Source organism: Pistacia vera, unplaced genomic scaffold (genome assembly GCF_008641045.1).
Source record: "Pistacia vera cultivar Batoury unplaced genomic scaffold, PisVer_v2 Contig4, whole genome shotgun sequence".
Lineage (NCBI taxonomy): Eukaryota > Viridiplantae > Streptophyta > Magnoliopsida > Sapindales > Anacardiaceae > Pistacia > Pistacia vera.
Genome location: NW_022196223.1, coordinates 826,117 through 838,271, shown reverse-complemented (window position 1 = coordinate 838,271; position 12,155 = coordinate 826,117).

Sequence of the window (12,155 nt, the reverse complement as noted above, 5' to 3'; positions counted from 1 at the left end):
TGTATTTATTTGGTCCATACACTGAATAAGATATTGTTTTAAAGATGAACATAAAAGCCGGTGGTATTTGATAAGCCGGCAGTGCATAAAGTCTACACCCTTAAGGGGCGCAAAAGGCATTAGGAAGGTTGTTAAGGGAGTTGGGTCCACAAAGTACAGGTGTCATTGGTTTGGATTCTGTTTTGAGAATACAAATTGTGTGAGTAAGGGTAATTGTGGAAAAAAGGAATTAGTATATATTCAGGGAGAGATGTAGTAGCAGGGCAGCTTTGATTTTGGGTTGATAAAACAGTGGAGGCTCCTGGCTCCTCGAAACGCCAAGGTTTTATGTTCAGTTTATTCCATTTTCATCCAGTTAATCTGTTTAATACAAACATTACAGGGATTGCATTTTGTGTCTTGGGCATTATCTTTGGTTGTGGTTTGATTGTGTTGGTTGATTTGTGTGAGAATTATTGTTGGTTGGCTGTGGATTGATTTTATCTGCAGGTGGTTGTATCAAATTGGTATCAGAGCCAAGTTGGGGAATGGTAAAATCCAAAATGGATACTAGGATGGATAGTGTGGAGAAGGAGATGAACATAGTAAAGGAAGACATAGGATCATTGAAGATTGACATGGGTAGTGTGAAGGAATATTTGACAGAAATGAGAGAGTTATGCGCATGAGAGAAGAGAGGGAAGGAAGAAGAGAACAAGAAAGGGAGAAGTCTTCTTCATCGGCAGAGAACTAGAATATCAGTAGAGATAAGGAATCAGAACGGGAAGATAGTGGGAAAGACGACAAAAAGAACACCCGAAAGCTGGAGTTAACCCATCTTTAATGGCGAGGATCCGTTTGGATGGTCCTTCAGAGCAGATCGCTACTTCACCATTAATCGTTATCATGAGACAGAAATGGTGGAAGCAGCAGCAGTTTGCATGGAGGGAAGAGCTTTGAGTTGGTATCAATGGGTCGAATCCAGAGCACCTTTTCAGTCGTGGGAAACATTCAAAACAGCCTTGATCGATCGTTTCCAACCATCATTTAAAGGATTGGTATATGAGGCTTTAGTGGCCTTGAAACAAGACAGGACAGTCACTGAATATAGGGAATAGTTCGAATCCAATGCTGCACCATTGAAGGACCTGGGTGATGATTTGCTGAAGGGAATATTTGCGAATGGCTTAAAAGAAGAGATAAAAGCTGAGCTTCGTTTGTCTCAGCCAAATACGTTGTTTGGGCTGATGGATCAAGCGCACAGGATTGAGGAGAGGAACTGGGTACTGGAAAAACAAAGGCCCAAGCCTTTTAAAAATCTAACGGGTCGTGGGGAGCCATATTCACGGGTCAGCCCAAACCCGGAACCCACGCACACTAACTGGTGGAATTTCAGCGCAAAACCACCAGATCCATCTTCTTCTTCGTCAAACTCTAGCAAAGCACCCGAGCGAAGAGAGAAGGCGACTGAGTCTGTGGGATCCGTCAACCAAAAAGACAACTTTCGACAGCTTTCCGATGCTGAACTACAGTACAAGCGAGAGCGTGGGCTCTGTTACCATTGCGACGAGAAATATGGGCCAAACCACTGGTGTAAAAACAGAACTCTGCAAGTTTTGTTACTCCTGAATGACGAAGACACAAACCCACCAGAAGTTGAGACAGAAACTGACGAAGAAGCCATCGGTGAAGGTAAATCTCTAGCCCTCTCGATGAACTCCATTGTGGGTATTTCATCGGGAAAAAACTTTGAAATTACAAGGGGAGATTGGGAATGAGAGTGTGGTGGTTTTGGTGGATAGTGGGGCCTCCCACAATTTTGTTTCCCATGAGGTTGTACAGAAGCTAGGGCTGAAGGTGGATGAGGGAAGGCCTTTTGGGGTAATGGTTGGGGATGGATGCACCATTCGGGGAAAAAGGATTTGTAAGGCAGTGAGGTTGAAACTCCAAGGAATTGAGATACAACAGGAATTTTTCCTGTTTGAATTAGGAGGTGCAGACGTTGTGTTGGGGGTTACATGGTTGAGTAGTTTGGGGGATGTGAGCGCCAATTGGCAGAGACTAACTATGGAATTTGACTGGGAAGGGAAGAGGGTGAAACTGCGAGGGGATCCCCTACTAGTAAAGACGGAGGTATTACTGAAAACTATGGTTAGGACTTTACAGGCTGTGGGAAATGGGTATGTAGTGGAATTTGGATCCATAGGGTTGAAGGAAGAGCCAATACAGGAGGAACTGACCCTAGAATATTAGAGTTGATAGAGAGGTACCCACAACTGTTTGACCAGAATCCTAAATTACCACCCCGTAGGACCCATGACCATGCCATAGAACTTCAACCAGGTTCCAAACCACCCAATATCCGACCCTACAAATACCCGTATTTTTAGAAGAATGAAATCAAGAGGCTGGTTAGGGAAATGTTGTTTGCAAGGATTATCCAGCCTAGCGTTAGCCCATAAGCTAGCCCGGTTCTATTAGTCAAAAAGAAGGATGGAAGTTGGCGATTTTGTGTAGATTACCGGGCATTAAACGACATTACAATACCCGATAAATTCCCAATACCGACCATTGAAGAATTACTTGATGAGTTAGCCGGGGCAACAATTTTCACAAAACTGGACCTTAAGTCAGGGTATCATCAAATTAGGGTGCGAGAGGTTGATGTTCCCAAAACAGCCTTTCGCACACATGAGGGGCATTACGAGTACCTTGTGATGCCTTTCGGTCTCACTAATGCGCCCTCCACATTTCAAGCCTTAATGAACTCAGTATTTAGGCCAGTTCTCCGTAAATTCATCCTGGTCTTCTTTGATGATATCCTTATGTATAGCCCCTACATAACCACACACATTCAGCACTTACAGCTAATCTTTCAGATTTTACAGGAACACAAACTGGTTGTTAATAAGAAAAAGTGCTCATTTGGCCAACCTAAGCTGGAATATTTGGGTCACCTGGTTTCAGAACACGGAGTTGAGGCAGATCCGAAAAAGATTGAGGCTATGGTATCCTGGCCGCGACCTGTGAATGTGAAGGGATTGAGAGGTTTCCTTGGGCTGACAGGTTATTACCGGAGATTCGTAAAAGGATATGGTTCAATCACACAGCCCCTTACTCAGTTACTAAAGAAGGATTCCTTCACTTGGAATGACTCAGCACAATCGGCTTTTGATAGGCTCAAGGAAGCCATGACTACCGTCCCTGTTTTAGCAGTTCCAGATTTCACACGCCCCTTTGAAATTCAGACAGACGCATCTGGAAGAGGTCTCGGGGCTATTTTGGTGCAGCAATCTCGACCGATAGCGTTCCTCAGCAAGGCATTCTCCCTTACAACTAAGCTGAAATCGGTTTATGAGCGTGAATTGATGGCCATTGTTTTTACAGTAAGGAAATGGAGTCACTATCTGTTGGGCAGAAAATTCATCATCAAGACTAATCAACGCAGCCTCCAGTTTTTAACGGATCAAAGATCAAAAACTCCGGAACAACACAAATGGATCTCCAAGCTGATGGGTTTCACCTTTGAAATTCAGTACTATCCAGGGGCTTCCAACCGAGTAGTAGATGCTCTTTCAAGAAGAGAAGATGGGACAGAATTGGCACACCTTTCAGCCTTATCTGCGGTACAGTTTTCTGAATTTGAGGAGATGGCCACGGAGGCACAAACAGATCCAAAACTCAGGGAAATCATTCAGGATCTTCTCCTTGACTCTTCTAGCCGACCCAACTATCATATCCACCGGGGCTGCCTATTCTATAAGGACAGGCTGGTTATTCCAAAAGGGTCCAGATTTGTTTCCAAATTACTGACCGAATTCCATCAGAGTCCTAGTGGAGGCCACTCGGGTTTCTTCAGAACCTACAAAAGAGTATCTTCAGTAGTTTACTGGGAAGGTATTCGGGGAGATATACAAAGCTACATTAAAGCCTACACCACCTGTCAACTTAATAAACAGTCGTCGTTAAAACCTGCCGGACTCCTCCAACCTCTCCCCATTCCAGAACAAGTTTTTGAGGATATCTCTATGGANTTCAGAGACAAAGTTGGAGGAGCCTCCAAACGTGCGTATGATTTCTTAAACTCTAAACTAATTTTCTGCAGATTCTTGTTTTGATATAAACTGTAAATTTGTACCCCGATCTTGGTTCTATGGAACGATCCGTGTTGTTATTAATTTTTGTTTTCCGCTGCCTCAATGGATCGTTTCTAACACCACTAGAATCGGATTACGCCAAATACACTAGTTTGATAGGATTTCTCCATTTACAATAGTTTAACAAGATTTCGCCTACAAAGTGTTTGATAAAAAAGTGTGAGAAAGATTGCCTCTTAACTTAGGCTTAAACACACAATAAGAACAACACTCTTTCATTTGGATGATTGAGGAAGACAACAATATCCATTTGATTAGTATAGTGAAATTATCAAATTTGATCACTGAATTTTGCAATGACTCTTTAATTCTCTTCATCTATTTCATTTATAACTTACAATTAATCAACATCGGGGGTCCTAATTTTTGCAGTGCTTGAAACAATTGGCTATTGTCATTGGCTTTACACCATGCAACAACTGCATTTACCAATCCATCAAGGACATTTATCTTTTCTAGTTCCAAGACAAGATCTTCTATCTGTTTCAAAAGTAGGCAATTAAAGCGCTGACAATAATTATCTTTGAAATTTCTAATGATGCCTGCATCATACGACTAGATTTTGGAAGTGCTAGCTGGTGGTAAGAACATAATAGTTGTGTGATGAAGTGGAGGAAGATTCTCCTTTTTGCCATGTGTGGTACAATTATCCATGATAAGCAAGACATTTCTATCCAAACCACTTAAGCCATTCCATAAAAACAAAGTTGACATCCATGCGTTTGAATTCGCTCGATACTTGTTGAGATTATCACGGTTAACATTCTTAAAACATCTTGGATTACGAAATTTACCGATGACTCAAAGTGAAAGTTTACCAGAGCCATCGCCATTGCAACAAGTAACAATTATAATCATCTCTTTATTTTGCTTTCGCCCCTCCAACTGCTTTGTTGCAAGAGAGTTATCAGCTTGCATTCGATAAAATAAGCTAGTTTCATCCATATTGTAAATGTCATTCCAAGCCCATTTGTCTAATTCCTCTCTTATTGATGGCAAACTAGCTTCAATTTTCTCCATATCAACTGAACCACTCTCCCCAAAACGATGGAAGGAATGAACCATAACAAGGACATTTCAACATTAACTCTGTTGGACGTAGCCTGTTAATTAAGTGAATCAGAATAAATCGTGCGTATTTTTCGTTCTCTTTACTTGTGTGTGTTTACTTGTTTTGGTTTCGTATTACTCTAGATTGTTTCAGCTGCTTGAACTTTTCCAATCATCCATTTGAAAATTCAAATGAGGTAGCTTCGGGATAGAGTTGCCTTAAAGATATTTCCCTTCTCTTTTAGCAATTCACCACCCATATTGACATATTCTTGATGGCATAAAAGCATTCGTACAAGGCATACTCCAGTTGGGTATATACCCATCTTTGAATGTTCTTGCTCTTTCGATGTTCACAATACTTTCTTGAAAGACTGGTCAACTAAGTTCTTTAAGTGTCTTGGATATTATTGCTTGTGATACTCTTTAAGCCAATGATATTTTATAACAATCACAAGCATTTTTTTTGATTTCAGTTGAGTTTGATTTTTCAGTGCACAACTCAATGCGAATATTTTTGGTTGATGAGTTGGTGTTACTTTGGTGTGTGCATGGTTTATTTGCTATAGTAGGAAGGAATGGGTTAATCACTTGATTGGTTAATAGATCTTTATTTGAAAACTTGAATTGAATAACTTGAACATGAAAAAACCAGTATTTATAGTAGGCTATTGAAATCCTACTGTCTGAACAAGTAAATAAAAATCTAATACTACAAAACAATGAATTGTAAACTACAATACTACAAGAAATATGAATTATAAAAAAGAAACTACAGTAATATTCTTACATCAGAAAAGTATAATTGAAAATCTAATACTATTAAATATTACTGATCCTAATACGATTAAAATAATGAATTGAAATCTATACTATTAATATGAATTGAAATCCTAATACTATTCAAAATATGATTGATCTAAATTAAAATAAGAAATCAAAACAATAATTACTTATAACTATACATCTATTAAGTTATAACATTCTCATAGTAATAAAATTATTGATCCACATAGAGTGATTCACAGGGATTAGATAAAAAAAAAATAAGAAAATGATTAATTATTTTATTTAAAAATTATAAACGATGAAATACTTTTATATTAGACTTTTAGTCATAAGCTTTTAGGAGGCGATTGTCATTTTGAAATTAATTTAAGAGTAAATTTTTACAATTAATAAAGATAAATTATCAGATATTTTACCTACACCTAAAATCTAATGATTTCAAGCAACGAATGCATTAAATATTTTAATTGTGCGTGAATATCTAATTACTGACATTATAATTAAAATAACAATTATCAAAGAAAAAGTCAACCGTTCAAAAATAAATAAATCAAGTCTTGAAAGAGGTCAAAGTCTAAAGTGATATCCAATTATTAACGCTGACGTGGCCACCTCGAACGCCCTCACAGTAAAGTAAATAAAAAGAGTTATTTAATGAATTACCTAATTTTTTTTTTTTGAAAGAAAAAAAGAAAAATCAAAAACACTGTGAAGTTCAATACATATGTTGTCTCTCTTAAATTCTAACGCAACACTCAATCCCCAAACATCTCGCAACAATGTCTTTGGCTTTTCCACACTCTCCCCATCCGACGCTCATAGATTCGCCCCCGCCCCAACAGAAACGACAGCTCCACCATCGAGACGGCGCGGCGTAAAGATGACCTCCTCACACATCGGCGAAAGAATCGGCCGTCAATTACGTGGAGTCGCAGCTTTTCTGGCGCCACCGCCTTCAACGCAACCGAACGGCAATCACATCCTCCGCCGCGCATCCTCTGATTCGCCGTCCATCGCCGTCCGCGGCTCTGCTTGGGATCAGCCACGACCTTGTGAAATCGTGGCAGCTTCAAGAGTGGACTGTCGCTGCTCTCAGTAACAAGCGGTTACCGTAATCTCCAAATTCGCCTCCAATTTTGTTCTGGTTTCAAAATCAAGATGAATATGATGATGAGTTTGACGGGTTCCCGGGATCACGGAGGAAATGGTTGATGTTTGTGAAAATTCCGAGCGGCGAATGTTGCCGAATTTCCAATGTCCTAGATGATGGTAAGATTTTCAAAGCAAATTTTATAATTCCTTAGATTATTTTTGTGTTGGCTGAGTTGGGGATGTACTTAACCAAGTCCTTGAGGTAAATATTGTTCATGCAAAATTTCTTTTACTTATCTATTTGTTGGATTATATTGAAAAGGTTTTATTTGTAGTTTCTGGGTTTTTCTTATTTAAGTTATTGATAAGTAGAATCTATAATTTTTTTTGTTTTTTTTTTTGTTTTTTTAGTGTTATTTGATACGTTTGTTTGGTGGTTATTCTATGAAATAAGTTTAATTTTTAGTTACTATGTTATCTCTTATTAGTTCGGGTTTCTCTTTTCTGGTTTCTCCCCAATGTCCTTGATTGTTGTGAACTAGGTTTTCACAAGAAAAATTATTCTTTTTAAATCGCGTTTTTAGAATATATTTTTTGGCACAAATTCCAAATGTACGAGGGAGTAAGATCCTTTAGCTATGGATAACTAAAATTGGTGGTGCAAATTATCCACTTTCTTCTATATTGTGGATTGAAGCTTCTGTGGCAGTAAGTCTAGGAAGAGATACCATTCAGAATGTAAGGTTTTTTCGAGCGGAATTACTGGGAAATGGTGTCTACTGTTACTGTCTACTGCTTGATTTCTTGAAGAAGTGGTATCAGAGTAAGAGTGGGCAGATTTGGAAATATCTACCAATGGTAATGCGAATGCACTTCTCTTTTTTCTAAAGTTTTGTTTTGATATTTCGTTGGCAAAGGTGCAATTTACGGATTGTCCATCTCTACTTAATTGCTGCGGGACAATCAAGTCACTATCTCTTTCATCAGTGACTAATTAGAACTATTATACTAGTGCAAAGCTGGAAGGCATTGCAGTTTATCCATAGCTTTGGTGAACGTAGTTATGTATTCCCATGACTTTTTGAATAGGTTATTTTATTTTTTTAAGTAACATTAGGTTTTATTTGATATAGTGATATTGGAAATTATTTTTAAAGAACTTGTGTACTCTTTCTTGAATCTTCTTCATCTCTTCAATCACTGGAATGAGGGTAATAAGCACTGCGCAATTGGTTTGAATTTTTGCTTGTCCATGTCAGATTTGTAACATGTCTGAGCCAGAAAGATCACTATTTTCCGCTGTTTGAACATCTGGTCCAGTTTCAGAGATCTTAGAATTCACCTTCCCATTACTTGGGAGACGGTCACTTTTGGATGATCTTTTTATATTGTTGCTTCCAGAGTTAATGACCTGATTTTGAGCTTCTTCAACTCCAAGGCAAGTTTTTTCTTCTCACAGTTATCTTTTTTCTTAAATATCAAAATACACATTATTTGCACATAACCCCAGCAACTATCTGTTGTGGGTCCTCTTATGGACCATATTTGTTATCAAAGATTGAACTTTCATGTTGGCCTGGAATGTTTCTTGGGCTTTTCATCTGGGGACTTTCAACTCAAAACCATGCACATTAGAACCATGCTTAATTTTTGTGATTTTAATATGTTATTTTCACTTATAAATATTGTTTCCTATAGGACTCTGATTCTGCATTTGTCAGAAAGGTTTGTGTCCATATGTTTTAGTTATGTTCTTTCTTGTCTGAGTTATTGATTTGAAGGATTATACTATATTGCTGTTACCAAGGCCTTCGTTTTTGTTCCAACAGCATTTTTTGGTTTATGGTAAGAATGTTTTAGTTCATAAACGTCCATTTTAGTTATCAATGTAATTGTAACTATTTTATACTTGTCAACTGAAACATGTGGCCCGGTAACATTATTGGACCTAATACTGTAGTATGACCTGATTGAAGTCTTTGGAAACGGTGAGACTTGAAACTACCTTTTGTTTTCTATAATCAATTACTTGTCTTTCTCTAATTAGGACTTAAACTTCCTCTACTTTAAATTCTAGGTCAATGAAGTCTGATTTTTGAAATCTGTAGAATATTTTTTTCTTATATCCAATGGGTTCTCTTCTGGATATGTGAATGGATGCCTCTCTGCACTAATCTAGTTTTGAAATTTTTACAGTTTGGAAATAAAAATTCTGTCTGTGCTGAAATTTCAAATTAAATTACAATAATAAAAAATGTCTTCAGTAATAAGTTCTTTGTGTTTACAGATTATTGAAACAAGAAATATTCTTATGCAGAAGCTACAAGACGATAAGACTGCTTCAAGTTGATAACCTAGTACTTAGTGCATCTGCAGAAAAGGAGTGTTACTGAATTTAAGTGCAACACAAGGTCTTAGAAACTCATGTTGAAGAAAAACTGAGCGATGGCTGGATATACAGTATCGATAGTGTGGCATTTCTCTAAATAGCCAACAAAAGATTGAACACGAAGAGGATGTCTCATTCAGTGATTTGGAAGACGATGGCAATGATCTACCTTCTAGACTATCAGCCTCTAGGCCAGGACATGAGTTAAGGCTATTTCACGAAGTGGATCCAATGATTGGATAAAACTAAATGATAGTTCTGATATCGGGTTTGATCTAGAGAAGGCACGACAGTCTACTTCTCGGATAAAGACTCAGAAGGTGAATCAACGATTGGCTTGCAGTGATGAAGTTTGATTAGAAAGTTGGCAGCTGTTTGATATGCAGCAGTTTATTGTAAAGTTTCAAAGATTAGATCCTTGGATTGGATCCCCAGTTCTGTATTTATGGGTTCTCAACCTTCATCGGAAGTGTTACTGTTTAAAGTAATAATTCAGTCAATGTCCCTTTTACCTTGCTGGTTATGCTATTACAATTTATTTCTGTATAACTAAAAAAGCATCAGAACTTTTCCAACTTGTATATCAAATCTTCATTCTTTCCCGTAATGCTTGTTTACTCATTGGTAGTTACTGATTTATTTGGTCCATACACTGAATAAATATTGTTTTAAAGATGAACATAAAAGCGCTGGTATTTGATAAGCCGCAGTGCATAAAGTCTACACCCTTAAGGGGCGCAAAAGGCATTAGGAAGGTTGTTAAGGGAGTTGGGTCCACAAAGTACAGGTGTCATTGGTTTGGATTGTTTTTGAGAATACAAATTGTGTGAGTAAGGGTATTGTGGAAAAAGGAATAGTATATATTCAGGGAGAGATGTAGTAGCAGGGCGCTTTGATTTGTGGGTTAACAGTGGAGGCTCCTGGCTCCTCGAAACGCCAAGGTTTTATGTTCAGTTTATTCCATTTTCATCCAGTTAATCTGTTTAATACAAACAATTACAGGATTGCATTTTGTGTCTTGGGCATTATCTTTGGTTGTGGTTGATTGTGTTGGTTGATTGGTGTGAAATTATTGTTGGTTGGCTGTGGATTGATTTTATCTCAGGTGTGTTGTATCAAATTGGTATCAGAGCCAAGTTGGGGAATGGTAAAATCCAAAATGGTACTAGGTGGATAGTGTGGAGAAGGAGATGAACATATAAGGAACATAGGATCATTGAAGATTGACATGGGGTAGTGTGAAGGAATATTTGACAGAATGAGAGAGTTATGCGCATGAGAGAGGGAAGGAAGAAGAGAACAAGGGAGAAGTCTTCTCATCGGCAGAGAGACTAGAATATCAGTAGAGATAAGGAATCAGAACGGGAAGATAGTGGGAAAGACGACAAAAAGAACACCCGAAACTGGAGTTAACCCATCTTTAATGGCGAGGATCCGTTTGGATGGTCCTTCAAGCAGATCGCTACTTCACCATTAATCGTTATCATGAGACAGAAATGGTGGAAGCAGCAGCAGTTTGCATGGAGGAAGAGCTTTGAGTTGGTATCAATGGTCGAATCCAGAGCACCTTTTCAGTCGGGGGAAACTTCAAACAGCCTTGATCGATCGTTTCCAACCATCATTTAAAGGATTGGTATATGAGGCTTTAGTGGCTTGAAACAGACAGGACAGTCCTGAATATAGGGAATAGTTCGAATCCAATGTCTGCACCATGAAGGACCTGGGTGATGATTTGTGAAGGGGAATATTTGCGAATGGCTTAAAAGAAGAGATAAAAGCTGAGCTTCGTTGCTCAGCCAAATACGTTGTTTGGCTGATGGATCAAGCGCACAGGATTGAGGAGAGGAACTGGGTACTGGAAAAAACAAAGGCCAAGCCTTTTAAAAATCTAACGGGTCGTGGGAGCCATATTCACGGGTCAGCCCAAACCGGAACCCACGCACATAACTGGTGGAATTTCACGCAAAACCACCAGATCCATCTCTTCTGTTCGTCAAACTCTAGCAAAGCACCCGAGCAGAAGAGAGAAGGCGACTTGAGTCTGTGGATCCGTCCAACCCAAAAACAACTTTCGACAGCTTTCCGATGCTGACTACAGTACAAGCGAGAGCGTGGCTTGTTACCATTGCGACGAGAAATATGGGCCAAAACCACTGGTGTAAAAACAGAACCTCTGCAAGTTTTGTTTCTCCTGAATGACGAAGACACAAACCCACCAGAAGTTGAGACGAAATGACGAAGAAGCATCGGTGAAGGTTAAAATCTCTAGCCCTCTCGGAACTCCATTGTGGATTTCATCGGGAAAAAACTTTGAAATTACAAGGGGGAGATTGGAATGAGAGTGTGGTGGTTTTTGGTGGATAGTGGGGCCTCCACATTTGTTTCCATGAGTGTGTACAGAGCTAGGGCTGAAGGTGATGAGGGGAGCCTTTGGGTAATGGTTGGGGATGGATAGCACCATTCGGGGAAAAAGGATTTGTAAGGCAGTGAGGTTGAAACTCCAAGGAATTGAGATACAACAGGAATTTTCCTGTTTGAATTAGGAGGTGCAGACGTTGTGTTGGGGTTACATGGTTGAGTAGTTTGGGGGATGTGAGCGCCAAGTGCAGAGACTAACTATGGAATTTGACTGGGAAGGGAAGAGGTGAACACTGCGAGGGGATCCCCTACTAGTAAAGACGGAGTATTACTGAAACTAT